Source organism: Amborella trichopoda, chromosome 9 (assembly GCF_054954075.1).
Source record: "Amborella trichopoda isolate Santa Cruz 75 chromosome 9, AtrichopodaSantaCruz75HAP2 v2.0, whole genome shotgun sequence".
NCBI lineage: Eukaryota > Viridiplantae > Streptophyta > Magnoliopsida > Amborellales > Amborellaceae > Amborella > Amborella trichopoda.
The window spans coordinates 867,508-885,468 of NC_142344.1; the positions used below are offsets into that span (position 1 = coordinate 867,508).

The 17,961-nt window shown below is 34.5% G+C and overlaps 1 pseudogene across 2 annotated transcripts; it reads right to left on the minus strand.

Annotated features, from left to right (window-relative positions):
- Window positions 1-1,518: 1,518 nt before the first annotated feature.
- Window positions 1,519-16,389, minus strand: LOC105420868 (pentatricopeptide repeat-containing protein At5g06540 pseudogene; annotated as a pseudogene). 2 transcript variants are annotated; one of them, XR_016040901.1, is made up of 3 exons: window positions 16,047-16,389; window positions 3,098-5,621; window positions 1,519-2,022 (listed from the first exon to the last, which is right to left on the minus strand). The product of XR_016040901.1 is annotated as a pentatricopeptide repeat-containing protein At5g06540 pseudogene, transcript variant X2 (transcript). The 2 variants fall into 2 exon arrangements; XR_016040900.1 differs by having other exon boundaries at window positions 3,098-5,670; window positions 16,047-16,349.
- Between the last annotated feature and the right edge of the window lie 1,572 nt (window positions 16,390-17,961).

A 17,961-nucleotide genomic window follows, 5' to 3' on the forward strand; every position in this document is an offset into this window, starting at 1 on the left:
AAATGCACTATTTCTGAGACTTAAAATTTTTTTATTTTTCATGGTCATACATCTAGATGTCGAGATGGTCAATCAAAGGGTTTTTCAACATTAAAACTACCTTGTCCGATGGATTTTTGAGGTGCATCCGTAGTTCTAAATTATAAGGTTGCATCCTTATATAAGTTTGCATAACGATGCATCGTAGGTGTAGAGGTAAAATGCAACTTCAAATTTTATCCCGGTATATAATTTTGATATAAAATGGTCTTAGGATTATCTCAAAATCTATTTTTATATCTAATTATAAAATTTTAAATTTCAAAAATAGTTAAAATCAAGTAGACCTATAAACATATGAAAATTTTAAAAATAGACGGTGTAGATAATATGTTGTAAAGTGCGCTATTTCTGATACTTAAAATCTTTTTATTTTTCATAGTCATACATCTTGATGTCGAGATGATCAATCAAAGCATTTTTCAATATTAAAACTACCTTTGCCGATGGATTTTTTAGGGGCATCCGTAGTTCTACGTTATAAGGTAGCATCCTTATCTAAACTTTTTTCACATATATGAATTCATCATAAAAAGTTAATTTGATGTTAAAAAACCCTCTAATTGATCATATCGACATCAAGATATGTGGATAATACGTATGTGTGTTGATAATGACTTCATTGGATATTATTTGCATCATAAAATGTGTGTTTAACATTAGGAAAAGTTTTTAGTGAGTCTGCCAACTAATAGATCGGCCACAACTTTTAATAGCTTTAAGACCAGTAACACATCCTAGAACACTACAAATTCATCCCACAGATCCATGAATTTGGAGTTCCGAAAATAATGTAGACCTGATGATCTTCAAAGAATTGAAATAAATGGTCCATAAAAAGGATACATGATGAATTCAAGGGGCTTCACAACCAGGATCATCCAAATATTGACTTGCCATTAACGACTTTCTAAGAGGGACATAATATTCAACAAAAGGGTGGAATCCAGCTCTCTCTCTCTCTCTCTCGCTCTCTCTCTCTCAGGGAGATAATGTTTATTGTAAGAGTGTGGAATCCAGCTCTCTCTCTCTCTCTCTCTGAGGGAGGAGATAATGTTTATTGTACGAGTGTGGAATCCAGCTCTCTCTCTCTGCACATGTGTGAGGGTGTGCATGTGTTTTTCAGTCCTATTAACTGAGTTGTATCTTCTCTTTTAAAAGTTGTTTTTATTTTTTATTTTTTTGAGAAGGTTATAAGTTGCTATCTTGTTAGTTGTTAATCTTATTCTTACTATTATGTATTTTTATTGTTTCTCTAAGAACATAACAAGTCTCAATATTAACTGAGTTGTATCCGTTGTCTTTTGTAAGTTGTTAATTATTCTTAATGTCAGGTATTTTTATTGTTTCTCTATGAACATAAACAAGTCTAGATATTCAGTCCTGCCCTTCATTAATCTCCAAGGCACAAATCAACTCAAACCAATAACCTGCAGCTTCATCTGATCATGATGCATGCGTAACCTTTGCTTTGGAGCCTTTTACATAACATTAACGCTTCATTCTTGTTGAAAGTATCCCGTGTCAACATTTAGACACAATGTCAACATATCCAGTCACAGAACTTTAAAAAATGCATAGAGCAGAAGGCAGTTGAACCCAAAATGTCGGGTCAAATTCATGTATCAACCCCTTCACCAACCACATCTAAGCATAGTAAATATGAATTATTCATTTTATTGTTCATTTATATACATTAGGATTCTATTATTTTATTACAAAATAATAATCATATGAACGTATTTGGCTTTTTAGAACAGTGCACTAAACAAGCAGACATTGGATTCTAATACCCATCTTGTGTCTTGGTGTGTGCGTGTAGAGAGAGAGAGAGAGAGAGAGAGAGAGATAGAGAGAGAGAGAGAGGATTAAATTGCTCACCTAATATTTGTGGTCTGACAGCACAATAATCGAGTTTGTCAATGAATGTTGAGAAATCAAAGTTTTGTCCGTTGGAGAAATAAACCAGCTCCATAATGAGCACTGCAAAGAATAAACGTGAAACAAAAGGTTAATATGTAGAAGAAGCTGAGAAATCCCCTGAAGAGCAAATGGAAGCTCTGGTCAATTATAAGGATATTAAATCCGCAAAAAAAATATAGTTAAGAAGGCTATGGTTGATGAAGGCCTGAAAATATTAAAAGCATTTCTAACTCAAGACAGTCTTGACTAGCATGAACGAAATGCCAGTTATAGCATGTATTATTTTGCTAAGTTATGCCATATATATGTTATTTCCGAGATGGTAGCAGGGCTTTAGAACTTGGTGAAGACCGGAGATCCAACCCAGCCTGTGTATATTTTTTAAACTCGAGAAAGAAATATATAAACTTCGTGGGAGTTTTACCGAGTTCACCGTTTAACTCGGTGAGTCAATGCAGTTTTGGAAGGGACAGAGTTGATCACTGAGTTTGAATATTAAAAAACTGGCTTGAAGCCTTGAACTAATGGTTTAGGCTGAAACAGTTGCTGATCATTTCTTTTTAAAAAATAAATTACAACGACTGGAATGCCTATATGTAATACTCCCAGAAACCCAGAACAATGAACAGACACCTCAAAATGTCAAGAGTTTTTTTCTGGGACCAATCTGCTCTTCCTAGTGAGGGACTTCTATAGCAGACCAAATTTTTCTTTTACTGAAGATGTGGTAGATGCTTTGAACACTAGCCCAGGAAGGGAGATGAGGCAAAAATCAATCTCACTGGATTTTACCATTCTGCCCTCCCCATTCCTGCATTTGAACTGGACTTTTCTTAAATAGAAATAATTATTCATCTATTTCAAGAACAAGCTGGGAGGGCAAAATGGAAAAAGAAAAGAAGGAGAAGCGCCGCCTAAAATTATGGCTCTCGGCGATGCCTGAATCATATGCAAGTGTGCCAGCATTGTACTGTAATTTTCCACATAAAAAAGGAAAGAAAGCACAACATTTTTTTGTTTCTGTTTTTTGAAAAGTTGATATATATATATATATATATATATATAGAGAGAGAGAGAGAGAGAGAGAGAGAGAGAGAGAGAAAGAGAAAGAGAGAAAGAGAGATGGTTTGCACACCTGCATAGGTTTATACATCTAAATTTAAGCATGTGCCTAGATGTCTTCTTCATGCTGAGAGATTAGCCTGCAGTTCTTATTCTTGCAAACACTTGTTGATCACCAGTAATCCATGCAAGAGCAAGACCCCCCATTAAAATGGTGGAAGCGAATCCGATCCCTAACAATGATTTCACGCCCAAAAACCTTACTTACGAGCTTTGTAACAGAGTGGCAATCTCCACAGACCCTTAGGTTCTTTATCACTCTGATAGGTACATTTGGACCATGGCTCATAAATCCAAAAGCAATGGCCAACTTCTCACTATGCTCACTCACCAAACTCTCTTTCTCCTCCTCATCCACATCAAATGCCGAGCCCGATATGTCTGGCTTGTATCCCTCCAATCTCAGCTGTCGATTTATCTCCTCCCACATCTTGCGTATCTCTTTGGCAAGAGGGTGTTTTCTCTCTCCTGCAACAAACTCATGCACAAACCCATTCACCTCAATAGAGCTACTGCCGGGTGTTTTAGAGACCCCATTTTCCTTCATCATTGTCATTGTTTTCCCAGAAAGATACCATTTTCCAGCAGCCGCATAAATGTTTGAGAGGAGGGAATAAACCCCACTATGAGGCTCCAATTGTAAGAGATGATTTCTTGCTAGTTCAGAAAATCCAATGTCCCTATGATTCCTTGAGGCACTAAGCATAGCCCTCCATGCAATTGCTTCTTCAGGCCCATGCATTCTTTTTAGCATCTCTTTTGCCTCTTGGAAACGCCCTGCTCTACTCAAGAAATCCACAACGCATGCATAGTGCTCATGCTGTGGTTTGATACCATAGACTATGCTCATTTTCTCAAAGAGCTCGCACCCTTCTTCTACTAAGCCTGAATGGCTACAAGCAGTAAAAAGAGCAATGAATGTGAGATCGTTGGGGGAAAAACCCATTTGTTGCATCTTGGTAAAGAGAGCAAATGCTCCATACCCATCCCCATGCATCGCAAGCCCACCAATCATCACATTCCAAGAAACTACATCCCTTTGAGACATCTTATCAAATAGCTGTTTTGACTCCTTTAAAGACCCACATTTTGCATACATATCAACCAGTGCAGTGCTTAATTTGATGCTTAGATCCATTCCCCAGTGGATATTCGCATATTTATGAACCCATCTTCCCAAATCTAGAGCACCAAGTTGGGCACATGCAGTGAGAACACTCCCCAAGATGGCCTCATCGGGCTTTATGCCCTCTGCCTGCATTAGTCGAAACAGTTGCAGGGCCTCCTTGGAACAATTGTTTTGTGCATAACCAGCAACCATAGCACCCCATAATTTCAGATCTCTCACAGGAGCTCCTTCAAACATAGACCATGCAGAGTCCACATCCCCTTGCTTTGCATAGCCTGAAACCATAACAGTCCAAGAAACTAATGTCTTTGTTGGGCTACAATTAAAGACTTCGATGGCTGAATCAGTTCTCCCACATGCCATGTACATGAGGATCAAAGTATTAGCAACATATGGGTCAGAGCCAAACCCTAGTTTCAAAGCATTGTCATGGGCCTCTTCTCCAAATTCATGGTCACACATATGGGCACATGCCTTCAACACATACGGAAGCGTGTAATTATCAGGTATCACATTAGCCTGCAGCATTCTATGATAGATTTTCATGGTTTCCCGGAGTGCTCCATTGTTTAGTAAGGCTTTAAGCATGGTGTTCCAGATGCAAATCGGTCGGTTCTCAATCTGGTCAAAGAGAAGGCATGCATAGTTGAGGCTCCCTCGATTTGGGTTTGAGCAGAAGGCTACGAGCCTACTGAGTACATAATCATGGACTCCAAGCCCTCCTGTGATAAACTGTGCATGGGCTTGCTTCAGTTGTGCCATGGTAATGCATTTCTCCAGAAGGTTAAGGAGTCTCCTCCCAAGTAACATGGCATGGAATGACACAAGAACAGCTGCTATGTGATCATGCCATCATGGAACCAATACTAGTTTAGGAAAAGCACAGGGAAATGTGTTGCCAATACTGTGCACGGGCTTGCTTCAGTTGTGCCATGGTAATGCATTTCTCCATAAGGTTAAGGAGTCTCCTCCCAAGTAACATGGCACAGAATGACAAAAGAACAGCTTCTATGTGATCATGCCATCATGGAACCAATACTAGTTTAGGAAAAGCACAGGAAAATGTGTTACCACTTGTCAATGAATGAAATGGGTCTTGTTCACACGTTTCTTTTGAGACAACATGGCACCACTGCACAGGCAGGACATTTGGGAATGGCTTATGTAAAAGTAATTCCCCAGAGAAGTTTAAATAGTGATCCGAAGAGCTCTTTTGTTGTGGGAATCCTCTGGCAGCCATCTTGTTTAATTCCTTCCTTCTATGCATTGTATCCACTGTTTAATAGGGTTTATCTGATTCCCAATTGTCACAGGATGCTGTGATTAATAGTTCTTTGAAACAGCCCATCTCATAGTATCAGCATGCTCTCTTTACGATTCTTTGAAATGGTTTCTTTCCCTCCTCTTCCTGAATTAGAAGAAGAACAATTGAATTCCTGCTTGAGATCCCTCAAATACTGCAAGCAGGGCGTGCAATAAAATCATCACCAAACAACTACTTCAGACCAATTGCTTTACATATACTTGTACAAGTACATAAGATCAAAATATCAAATGCTTTCATCTTTTGCATTTTAAGGTTTCATATTTGAATGGAGAAAAAGAGCATGCAAAACTTATGGGTGCATGCAGGGGTTTTGCATCACCTCAAAATACCATAAGCACATGTTTAGAATGCACCATACATAATAAGTTTCTATAATAGGAACACTACACAAAAATAGCATAAATGCTCCGGTGAGAACCTTTTTCTAATGAATCCATTGGATGTGATGCATCAGTAATAATTAAGTTACTAATTTGACGTTTGATGCAATACGTATCCCAATCGAATTGCTTGACTGCATGTCACAAAGAAACATGAGTCTTTCATCAATGGTCGATCTTCTATGGCTATCAACACCTTGAATGACTGATTAAGGGGACTTAAATTTAAAGATTGTGGATGAAGCTATAACGTGTGGTCATCAATACCAGATAGGCTAAATGCTCATCACTAGTGAAACTAAAGTAACAAGGCCAAATCAAAAGGTTAGGTTACAAAAATGATCGATACCATTCTCATGTCTCAGATGGTTAGTGTTGAGGATTGATGTCTTGTATTCTGAGGAAATAGATCTGCCAAGGTGGAGTAAAAAAGACAACTCCGGAGGGCCGAAGGCTCTTGTACATGGGATTCGATATATTTGGGATTTAATATATATCCGTATAAGGGTATTTCGGTAATTTGTACCATCTATCTGAGACTGGATATATATTGGTGCGATTGGGGGTTCATCAAGGATTAAGGGAAAAACACAAATTACTTTGTAATCAGAGAGGCGTGAGGAAGAGAGCTTTTGTAATCCTATTCTCCATTGCCAGTAAAGAAGTTCTCAACTCCCGTGGACGTAGGCACGTTGCCTAACTACATATATCATTGCGTTGTGGTTGGTTGTCTCTTTCTTTTGTGTTTGTTTCTTCTTTCTAGTTTTCGTGGATTGCTTTTCGTTTCTACAGTTAGTGCCTCATATGACTCATGTAGCATACATAAGTCATGTACTAAAGTCAGCGTTACCCCGACACTTCAGTTTTCTTCTTGCGTCATGTGTCGACACTGATCATATCGACACAACCAGATAAGGGGCAGACACCTGGTCCATACATGTCTGACAAATTCTAGGCCGACAAGGCATGTCAACAGCTTATAAAACATGTCTCAAATAGAAACAATATCACATTTGATATATATAACATACCATTCACGTTCATGGGTTTTGAATCCATGACATCCTCAACTACACTTATACTTTATTTTTCAACAATTATTATAATAATAGCTAATAGCTAATAGCTAAAGTGTATCTTAGGACATAAATGCCCACTCCAACAACGCATGTGTTGGTGTAAAGAAAATAAACAATAAATTAAGTGATTCACCAGAATTCCCAAAAAAGTAGCATTTATTGAAAGCATTTATTGTAGTACAAAACATCAAAAAATTATCATATCCGTAGTGTTGCATGGGCACCAACCAGTTGTCATGTCTAGTACATATCTGAGGTGTTGAGGGTGTCAACCTAAAAACCCAATACGGCCCTAACATGTTAATACAAATTTTTATAATAAATAATATATACATAAATAATAAAATAATTTCAAAAAATAATAAATAAAACATAATAATCAGAGGTTTCTGTATATAAATTTAAAATATGATTTTATTTTATACAATAAAATTAGGAAAAATTATTAAAACACCGATAAAAAGTTCACGATCATGAGTTGAAATAATGTCAAAAGTGTAAAATGCTAATAGTGCATCTCTCATGGGTATTCTGATAAATTTTCCATAAAAATGTTATTTTTCTAAAGAGTTTCAAAAAATAATAAATGAAATATAATAATTAACATATTTCTAAAGAGTTTCAAAAAATAATAATATAATAATCATATATATATATATATATAAATATAATAATCATATATATATATATAAATATAATAATCATATATATATATATATAAATATAATAATCATATATATATATATATGATTATTATATTTATATATATATATATAACATAATTTTATTTTATGCAATAAACTAGGGAAAATTATCAAAACACCTATAAAAGCTCTAAAACGTAAATTTATTTTATACAATAAAAATAGGGAAATTTATCAAAACACCTCTAAAAAGCTCATTATCATGAGTTAGAATAGTGTCAAAAGTGTAAAATGCTAATAGTGCATCTCTCATGGGTATTTTGATAAGTTCTCATAAAAATATTATTTTGCTATTTAAAACCTTCTTAGTGATAATATTTTGCTGCACATCAAACAATTTTTATAGTTGTTTTGATAGAACCATTTATTAGGGGTGGCAACAGGTTGGGTTGGATCCGAGTCACCGAACCCTGAACCGGACCCGACCCTGACTGGGTCTGGAGTCCCCATACCCAAACCCGAATTGTTTATAAGGTACCCAAACCCAACCGGAAAATCAGAAACAAAGAGAGGAAGGAGAGGGAGATACAAAAAAGAAACTAAAGTTAGTTATGAGAGGATTAATCCCCATAATTCATCTTATAAAAGAATAACAGCGGGGATAACACATATTTCATAAATATGTTAAATATATATATATATATATATATATGTGCATTATTTACATGTTATAATACATATTTGAAGTAAGTTAATAAATTTCAGGTCGGGTCCAAGATTTCTTGGACCCGGACCCGACCTGCCAGGTCCAAATCTTGGACCCATACCTAGATCCAAGTCGGGTCTACCCGTCGGGTCTCGGATCGATAGGTCCCAATTGCCACCCCTACCATTTATATTCACCCTAGAAGAATGCAAGCTCAAATCTCTTAAAGGGCAGTTTACATTTTACATTTTAATATCAACCACATTTAAACTTTAGAAATGGTATTTTGAGTGTGTGGATGTGGGGCTATATTAACATTTGATTCCATTTGAGACCATTTTTTTTTTTTATAAAGCTTGTGACGAACTATAATAACATGATAATAATATGATTTTTTTTTTTTGGAGTCTCATATGATAACTCTTTAATGTTTTGTACTACAACAAATGCTTTCAATAATGTTGTTTTTTCTGGGAATCCCATGTAAATCACTTAGTTTATATTTTATTTTTTTGTACCACAGTACACATCGTTGGAATGGGCATTTATGTCTTGAGATACACATTAACTGTTAGTATGATAATTGTGAAATATAAAATACTTAATTAAGGACGAGGTGGCTACTACTTTCAATGTCCCATCAAAAGGTCAAGGATTCAAAACCCATGAATGTCAATAACATGTTTATATAAATTAATTAGGATACTACATGTCTATTATTGAGAAACGTCTTACAACCATGTTAAGACAGCATGTTGGCCCAGAAATTTTCAGACACATGCACTGAACCAATGTCTAGGCGTGTCAACATATGCCTGAGTGTCAACAAGCGACACAAGAAGAAAACTAAGGTATCGGAGAAACATTGCATATAAGACTCAAAAAAGAAAAAAAAAAAAAACTCCCTTATAAAGCATTCATGCATTTATTCCAATGTTAGAAAGTGCGATTCAGACAGGACCGAGCCAATTACTCGGGCTGAGTCCAAGTAGCTCGGCCCGATAAATGCCGAGTACTGTAGCAGCAAAAAAAGGTATAAAAAATATAAAAATATAAAAAAAATCCAAAAAAACAGAAAATGTATGTTTAAAGTAAGATTAAGATAAATAATTCAAAATGATGTTAAAAAATTAAAAAATAGATTTTAAAAAATCAACTTGTAATTGGGGGTATTTTTGAAATATCAGAAAAAGATGGGAAAATATGTGTTTATACCCAAAAACTTTCCAATCTTTGCCAAAATGATAGAAACATAAAAATAATAAAATAAGAATAATAATATACATATATATATATATATATGGAAAACACTACGCAATGCCTATAGGCGAAAATGAACAGTGATTTCGTCTACCCCCATCACCGTCCAAAGTTTATCTCGCGGTCACTATTGTCCAGTAGTATTTTATTTTATTTATTTTTCTATAAATCGGAATGACCTGAAATTTGGAGCATATATAGGGGAATCTTCAAAAAATATAAAAAAAATATTTTACATGAAAAAAATTGACCAAAATACCCCCAAAAAATTTCGTTGGTATTTTGATCAATTTGCTTTTCGCGGATAATTTTTTTTATATTTTTATTAGAAGCGCCTCAGTAAGATGTATATGCCATCTAAATTTCAGGTTATTCCGATTTGTAGAAAAAAAATGAAAAATAAAACACTACCAGACAATCGTGACCGCACGATGAAATTTGGAGGGTGATGAGGGTAGGCAAAATCACTATTCATATATATATATATATATATATATATATCCAAAATAAATTCCTTATTTTTTAGGATTTCTATGATATTTTTACATTTTTGTAATACCCCTGAGTTGGACACCCAAGCTCGGGGCAACTCGAGCCCGAGTAACTCGGCCAAGTAGAAAGGACTTGGCCGAACTTTCAATCACTGATTTGTTCATATGTTATTATCATATTAGTATGCTTCCCCACAGACTAGATTAAAAAAAAAATGGTCCAACACAAAATGTTAATATACTCCCACACAAAAAATGTTAATATTCTACCTTTTAAAATGTAAATTGCCCTTTAAGAATTTGAGCTTGCATCCTTCTAGGATCAGTATAAAAAACGCATCATTTTGGGGGGTAAAAAGAATAAAAATAAACTCTATTGTTTAAAATAAATTTCTATTGGTTAAAAATAAATTTAGAATACCTGCATGTATTTTATTGTTTAAAATAAAATTCTATTTTAAAATTATATACTTTAATTTTATTTATTATTTTTTTACTTATTTTATGATTCACGTATAAGCTAAATTTATATATAAAAAGTTGGACAAACATGTAGGGGCTATTCTAGGTTTAGGCCAAAGTATTAGATATCTAAGAGATGTACTAGACATGACATCCATATTGTTGTCCATGCAACACTACCAACAGGCGTATACCCAATATGGCTCATGTTTGTGTATAATCACCGGTACATTGTAATTATTCCCCACTCAGATAGTCCTCATCACGTGCTTTAAACCAATTGGACCTAGGGTCTGGCATTGCTCAATGCGACATTAGATCAATAACTTAGCCAACTTGTCATTGGATCAATGACTCAGTATTTGCTCAGCAAACCACTGACACAATATTGGTCGGTAGCAAAAAATTGCATTGCATACCCATCACAGATATGGTTCAGTAACAGCAATTTTCTGAACATTGAGGTACAAGACCCACTTCCTCATGGACATCTATAATCATCCCAAAAGTCAGGCGCAAAACCCACTCCATCGAAAGGCGTGTGTCTCGTTCTGAATAACGCTGAATGTGCACATACGACTTTGTAATCACACTTTCAATCCACTACTTTGATAAATGGTCTCATCTCAAGCAATCATCTCCACTACGTGACATATTTGCAAAAGCCTATAAACACCGGAAGGAGCTTCGCAAGACAGACTGAGACGAAGAGAACAGAGATAAAGAGCAAAAGAAAATAAAGAAAAGGAGCTGGGAAAAAAAGATATACAAACAGAAGGCAAGTCAAAGGAGCTCTAGAAATACTTGCAAGTATAATAAAATTTTAGGAGCAAGGTACAAGCGTAAAATACTCAAGATGTATTTTCTTCTCCAAAATTGTATTTCTTCCTTCTAATTAGCAGTTCTCCTCTCTCTTATTCGAAAGATGCAATTGTTTAAACACCACGGGATTGTTAACATGTGTACTTTTCCAAAATGACACATTTTGAGCAACTAAGATGCTTATAAATATGTTTATTGGAGCATACTAAGATTTTCTAAAGCTTTATCTAATACATATTTTTCTATTTGTAATGAAAATTAGGCATTCCTAGATTACTTTTGTAATCATGAAACATCCCTCACCCAGATAGAAAAATGGTGATACAAAGATTAATGGTTCTTGTCATAGGTATACTCTCAAATAGTCAAAGGTTGCATTAAAATTCATATTTCCAAAAGCAAATGATGGAATGAGTACTCAAAAACTTGAACTGAGTTTTTGCAACTCTCTGTTCAACTTGACTTACAAACCTCGAGTTTTCTTCTGAAAACATTTAGTATGAATGAGCTTTTCAATTTTTCAAAAAGATATGCATGAATTAATACCAAAATATCTTTTGGGTGTCGTGACTTGGTTTCAAATTTGGAATCCAGCTGACATCAGAAAATAGATACAATTGTGTGATTTGACTCGGTTGGCTGTAATCAATTTGGGGAAACAGTTTGGGTTTTTTATTATATATATATATATATATATATATATATATATATAGGAAAACACTGCAAAACGCCTATAGGTGAAGTTCTATAGTACTTTACCTACGGCTTTATCACTGTTTAAAGTTTATCACACAGTTACGGATGTCTTATAGTGTTTGAATTTTAATAGTTTTTTTACAAATCATAATTATCTGAAATTTTATAGGTGTGTGTGCCTTAGTGAGATGCACATGAACAAAATATAAAATAAATAATTTGAATGATAAAAATTACACAATATACACCTATAAAGTTTCAGGGGTAATTTTATCATTTTGTTTTATGATTATTATTTTTTAATAGTTTATTTTGATGCGACTTGGTCCTATATACACACGCCCCAAATTTTAAATAAATCTGATTAGTACAATAATTATAAAACTTCAAATACTACCGGACAATTGTGACCGTGTGATGACCTTTGGTTGGTGATGAGGTGTAGGTAAAGTCTGTAGAACTTCACCTATAGGCGTTATGTAGTATCTTCCATATCTACATATATATATATATATATATATATATATATATATATATATATATATATATATATATATATATATATATATATATATGTAAAAAACTTGGGTGAACCCATTAACTCACAAGAAAAAATGAGCCCAACGGCCCAGATTGAATCTCGGCGGATCTGACGATCACGGATGTTCGGTAGTGTTTGAATTTTAATTTTTTTTTCTACAAATCCAAATCACTTGACATTTTAGGTGTGTGTTCTTCTCATCAAGCCGCACCTAATAAAAATATAAAAAAAATAATTCGTGAAATTTTTTTACCAAAATTCCCCCGAAACTTTTCGAGGGTATTTTGGTCAATTTATTTCATGTAAAATATTTTTTTGATATTTTTCGAAGATTCACCTATGTTTTACGTACACACGCTCCAAATTTCAAGTGATTTGGATTTGTAGAAAAAAAACTAAAATTCAAACACTGACGGACATCCGTGATCATCAGATCAGTCCAGATTCAATCTGGGCCGTTGGGCTCATTTTTTCTTGTGAACTAGTGGGCTCACCCTAGCATCTTCCTATATATATATATATATATATATGAAAGATACTACAAAACACCTATAGGCAAAAATGAACAATGACTTTGTCTACCCTCATCACCGTCCAAAGTTCATCGCACGGTCACGATTGTCTGGTAGTGTTTCATTTTTCATATTTTTCTACAAATCGAAATAATCTGAAATTTAGAGCGTGTGTTCATCAAAAATAGGCAAATCTACTTAAAATATCAAAAAAATATTTCACATGAAACAAATTGACTAAAATACTCCCGAAAAGTTTCAAGGTCATTTTGGTCAATGTTTTTCAGGAATTATTTTTTTTATATTTTTATTAGGTGTGCCTCACTAAGATGTACACACACTCCAAATTTCAAATTATTCCGATTGGTAGAAAAAAAATGAAAAATTAAGCACTATCAGACAATCGTGACCGTACGATGAACTTTGGACGGTGATTAGGGTAGGCGAAATTACTGTTCATTTTCACCTATAGGCGTTGGGAAGACTTTTCCTATATATATATGATCTCGAGCAAAAGGTAACTATGTTACAAATAGAACCAATATAATTTAAGAGTGACATACAAGTTTCCTAAAACAAAAAGTATACTTCAAACGGTTTCCTATCCACATTGCTCTACATTCATTATGATCATATTTCATGAGTTTTCTCTTCCCAAAAGGTCATCTTCTTTCCTCCAAAACTTCTATATCATAGTCCCTAGCATGCTGGGGCCTAAAGGAAAAATGAAATATTGAATATACATAACCAATTAATCTTCACTAATTAATGTTCATAACATTTGATAAAGGAGATCTTCTATGTGATATGATGAGATGGGAATTGCAAGCAAATGTTATCACGACCATTAGAGGAAAGCAAGTATCCCTTACAACCCATGAAATTCTGGTAAGCCCTTTATACCACTTCCATCACATACTACTACAATCACTGCTCACTACTGCTGCTATCGTTACCACTAACACTACCCACAAGAATAAGAACATCAAGAGGAAGAACAACAATAATGAGAAAAAGGCCGTTACATCCTCCATAGATATTGCTATTAGTGACTTAGCAAATTGTAAATTTCATAGTGCATCAGGTGTTGGTGATGCAGTCATTTGGGATGCTCCACATAAACCGATGGAAGACTGATATACTGAAATCTCATTGTTCATTGGTTAAGACCTAACATGCCTGGTTCTTTATAAGAAGCCAGAGCAAAGATCGGACATGTTGCAAATACCATATTAAAAATCCAATGGGAAAGGACAGGTAAGATATTTAAGAGACTCTTCCTCTACCTCATAATACGCAACCTTCTCTAGAGTAGAAACTGAGATTATTAAAATTGAACTCCTCATGCATCATAAAGTTGATATTCATCATACCCATGATCAATAAGAAACCCATTAATTTCGACATCTAGTTAGTTACGACCACCCATCATTCATAGCCTAAAGCTTTCTATAGTAAGACCTAGCAAGCACCAAACCCACAACCCCCCCTCCCCCCCCTTCCAAATAAAAAATAAAAAGTACATAAAATTTAGACTAACCAACTCCCCTTCAAGATATATGTCCCCTTTGACAAATCAAAAGCTAGAATAGACAACACAACATGTCATTCCAATAGTTGTAGAGCCAACAAACAACCCACACATGACTTGCATATTAACCCATGAATAAACTCATAGCCTGGCCACTTTAACTGAATCTCAGCCTGAACATCATGAGTATAAAAGTACAACCACATCTAGATTTCAACCATGGTGTCCTTGACTCCTCCACCTTACCGACAAACTAAGCAAATCAATTCCTAGTTTGCGTTTTTTAACATCCCAACTTTATAAGAATGCATAAATATGACTCTTTCCTTCCTTCTCCATCACAGACATAACTCGTACAGATTTTTTAAGCTATTTCTTTAAAAGACAAGGAGAATGATAGGTCAGTTCCGAGCTTCCATAGGGTCACCCACATTCATTTCCTTGGAAAATCTAAAGTCAATAGTACTTCCGTACAAAATAGTCGCATCACTCATTCATACATCAAGAAAAGGAAAGAAAGAAACTAGGTTAGCTTGTTTGAGCTTTTTGTGACAAACTTCAAATGTATGAACCCTTGACTTCCTTCGACGAACCAATAGGTCTACCACTAAGCCAAAGCTAAGGGACTCCTTGCGCTTCGTGCCCCAGGTGACTCCAATATATCCATTTCAAAATTCAAGGCATCACTCACCAGTTAAAAAAAAGGCAACTGAGTGAGGTGCATCGAGGAATACATATCGTGCGCGCTAGTCAGGGATAATCATGAATTCGGAACATTGAATGTGAACCAGGCTGGTTTCTCAGGCAATGATGAGCATTATCAGATACAGTTTTGATGAACATCAAATACAGAATATATAAATCAGGACCTACAAGGCAGTTGCATCCGGTTCCTGCTATTTCCATCGCAGAGATAGCAAGAAATGGGTTGATAAATGCAAGCAGTGTATATTTACAAGGATCTTACAGTTGTGAAAAAAAGTCAGCAAATAATATCCACATGAGAAAGAAAAAGACATTGATTGAACAAGAGAAACTGAATGCGTAAAATAAATAATACTCAGAAAATTGATGGAAGCATAATGCAAGGCATGAATTGAAGATCGGCTAACCCAATTTTTTCAGAAATTTGCAGATGCATAAATCATGGCCAAGAAATCCAGGAAAAAAAAAAAAAAAACAGAATATCGAATTCATCAAAATTACAAGTAAAATGCATCAAATTGAACCAAAGCCCCAATCTAAAACTTCGAATCAGCTTTTGATGCAGAATTTTTGAGCATGGAGGCCGTTTGATAATTATTTTTGATTGGGAAACCTATCGCACAAACTGAATCAGAAAGGCTATCGGAATTTGTAAATATAAATTGACGAATTATTACCTTCATTTCTCTCATTTGTTCAAGCAAACCTTTGTCTCTGAACTAAAATTTAAAATTGACCCATCGGGAGCTAACTAGCAAGAGAGAGGGGGAGATTGAAAAAGAGAGACAGGAGGAGACAGAATACTGGTTATTCTGTTAAAAAAAAAGTTGTAGAAAGATAGAAACCAGGACATTCCATCGAATTAAGAGAGAGAGAGGGCCCGATTATTCCATCAAATAAAAGAGAGTGACGCAGAGAGAGAGAGAGAGAGAGAGAGAGAGAGTAACGTGGGTCCATAAGTCCATTTGACGGAGCGCGAGGGTTCATGTGCGCGCGCGCGAAATAGGTAATAAAACGAATGAGCGCGGTGCAAAGATATAAAATTACTAGAAATACATCTTTTTTCGTAAAACTTTCCTAAGGGAAATTTATCAAGGTTACAACCGTGTAAAGTAGAAGCTTCACTAAATGAGCGTTTCGAAGTTGAAAAACGTTCTAATTATTCATCTCTATCTCTAGACATATGCAGAGGAAAAAAATAATTATAAGAATGTTTCATTTCAAGATTTTCAAGTTCTTGTTCTATTCGATTTGCATCATTTTGTAAATCTTAAACTTCACAATTAGGGTTGAATATGGACTTTCAAGTCATCATAAAATTTTCAACATCGGAATTGCATATTCAAAACAAATTTAGAGGTGCGCCTTAGCTGTATAATATAAGGTGCTACCTTATACCATATATAAATGAGGTACATCTTTAAATTTTGTTGTAAGATGTAGTTTCGGCCCTATAAGTTTACAATGCCTTGAAAATCCAAGTTCAACTTTTATTATGAACTTTAAGATTCTAAATATAGTGAAGAACAAGTAGATTTGTAAGCAGTTGTTCTATGTACTATTTTTAGGATTTGAAAATATTTTTTTCTTTATATATATATATATATATTGATATTGAGATGTTCAATCAGAAGGTTTTCCAACTTTGAAAACTCCTTTCTACTCGATTATAAAGTGCACCTTATCTCTACAGTATAAAGTTGCAATTGCATAAACTATTTCCTTCATGAAATTACTCATAAGTTATGAGCAATTTAACATTTTAACCATAATTTTTTATTTATTTTCATAATGCTTGTGAAGGAATACATGCGCATGAGTTGGAATAATTCATCTATTGTGTGTATTTTGATAAATTTCTCGAATTTTGAATACATTAATGCAAGGAATGGTATACAAAGAGACAATATACTTTTAAGACAAGGAGCTCGCAAGCACTCTTATTCGTCATATTTAAAATCGGATGGTTGTAGATATGTTATTAACTACACTCAAAATTCAAAAGAACAATTCTCAAACTGTATTACATGCCTAAAGCCGTCCAAATTGACATCTAATGGGCAGGAGGAATTGTGACCGCCTAATAACAAAGAGAAATAATATCATAGTACCATCCCTTAATTTAAATAGTACCCTACATCTTTAGAATCTTTAAAAGTATACAAAAAAAGTATATATAAGGTTGACACATTAAATTGTAGAATTAAAGTGCACCTAAAAAATGCATTGGAAACCACTATTTTGATATTGAAAAATCATATAATCATCTTGATATCGAGATGTATGGATATATAAAAAAATAAAGATTTCAAGTCCCAAAATAGTACACTTGGTTTTTATAGATTTGCTTGATTTGAACCATTTATAGAATTTAAAAATTATAATTAGATATAAAAATAGATTCTCGAGCCATGCTACAATTCGTGACACCAAAACTTCATCTTTACTTACTATGATTGTTTATAATTGCAACCTTGTGCAAACCTCACCCTTCAAAAATTAATGCTGACGCCATTAAATCATATCAATGAACATTTGCTTCACTTAATTTTAATTTCAAAGCATGGGCTTTGGCCAAAAAAATAAAAAAAA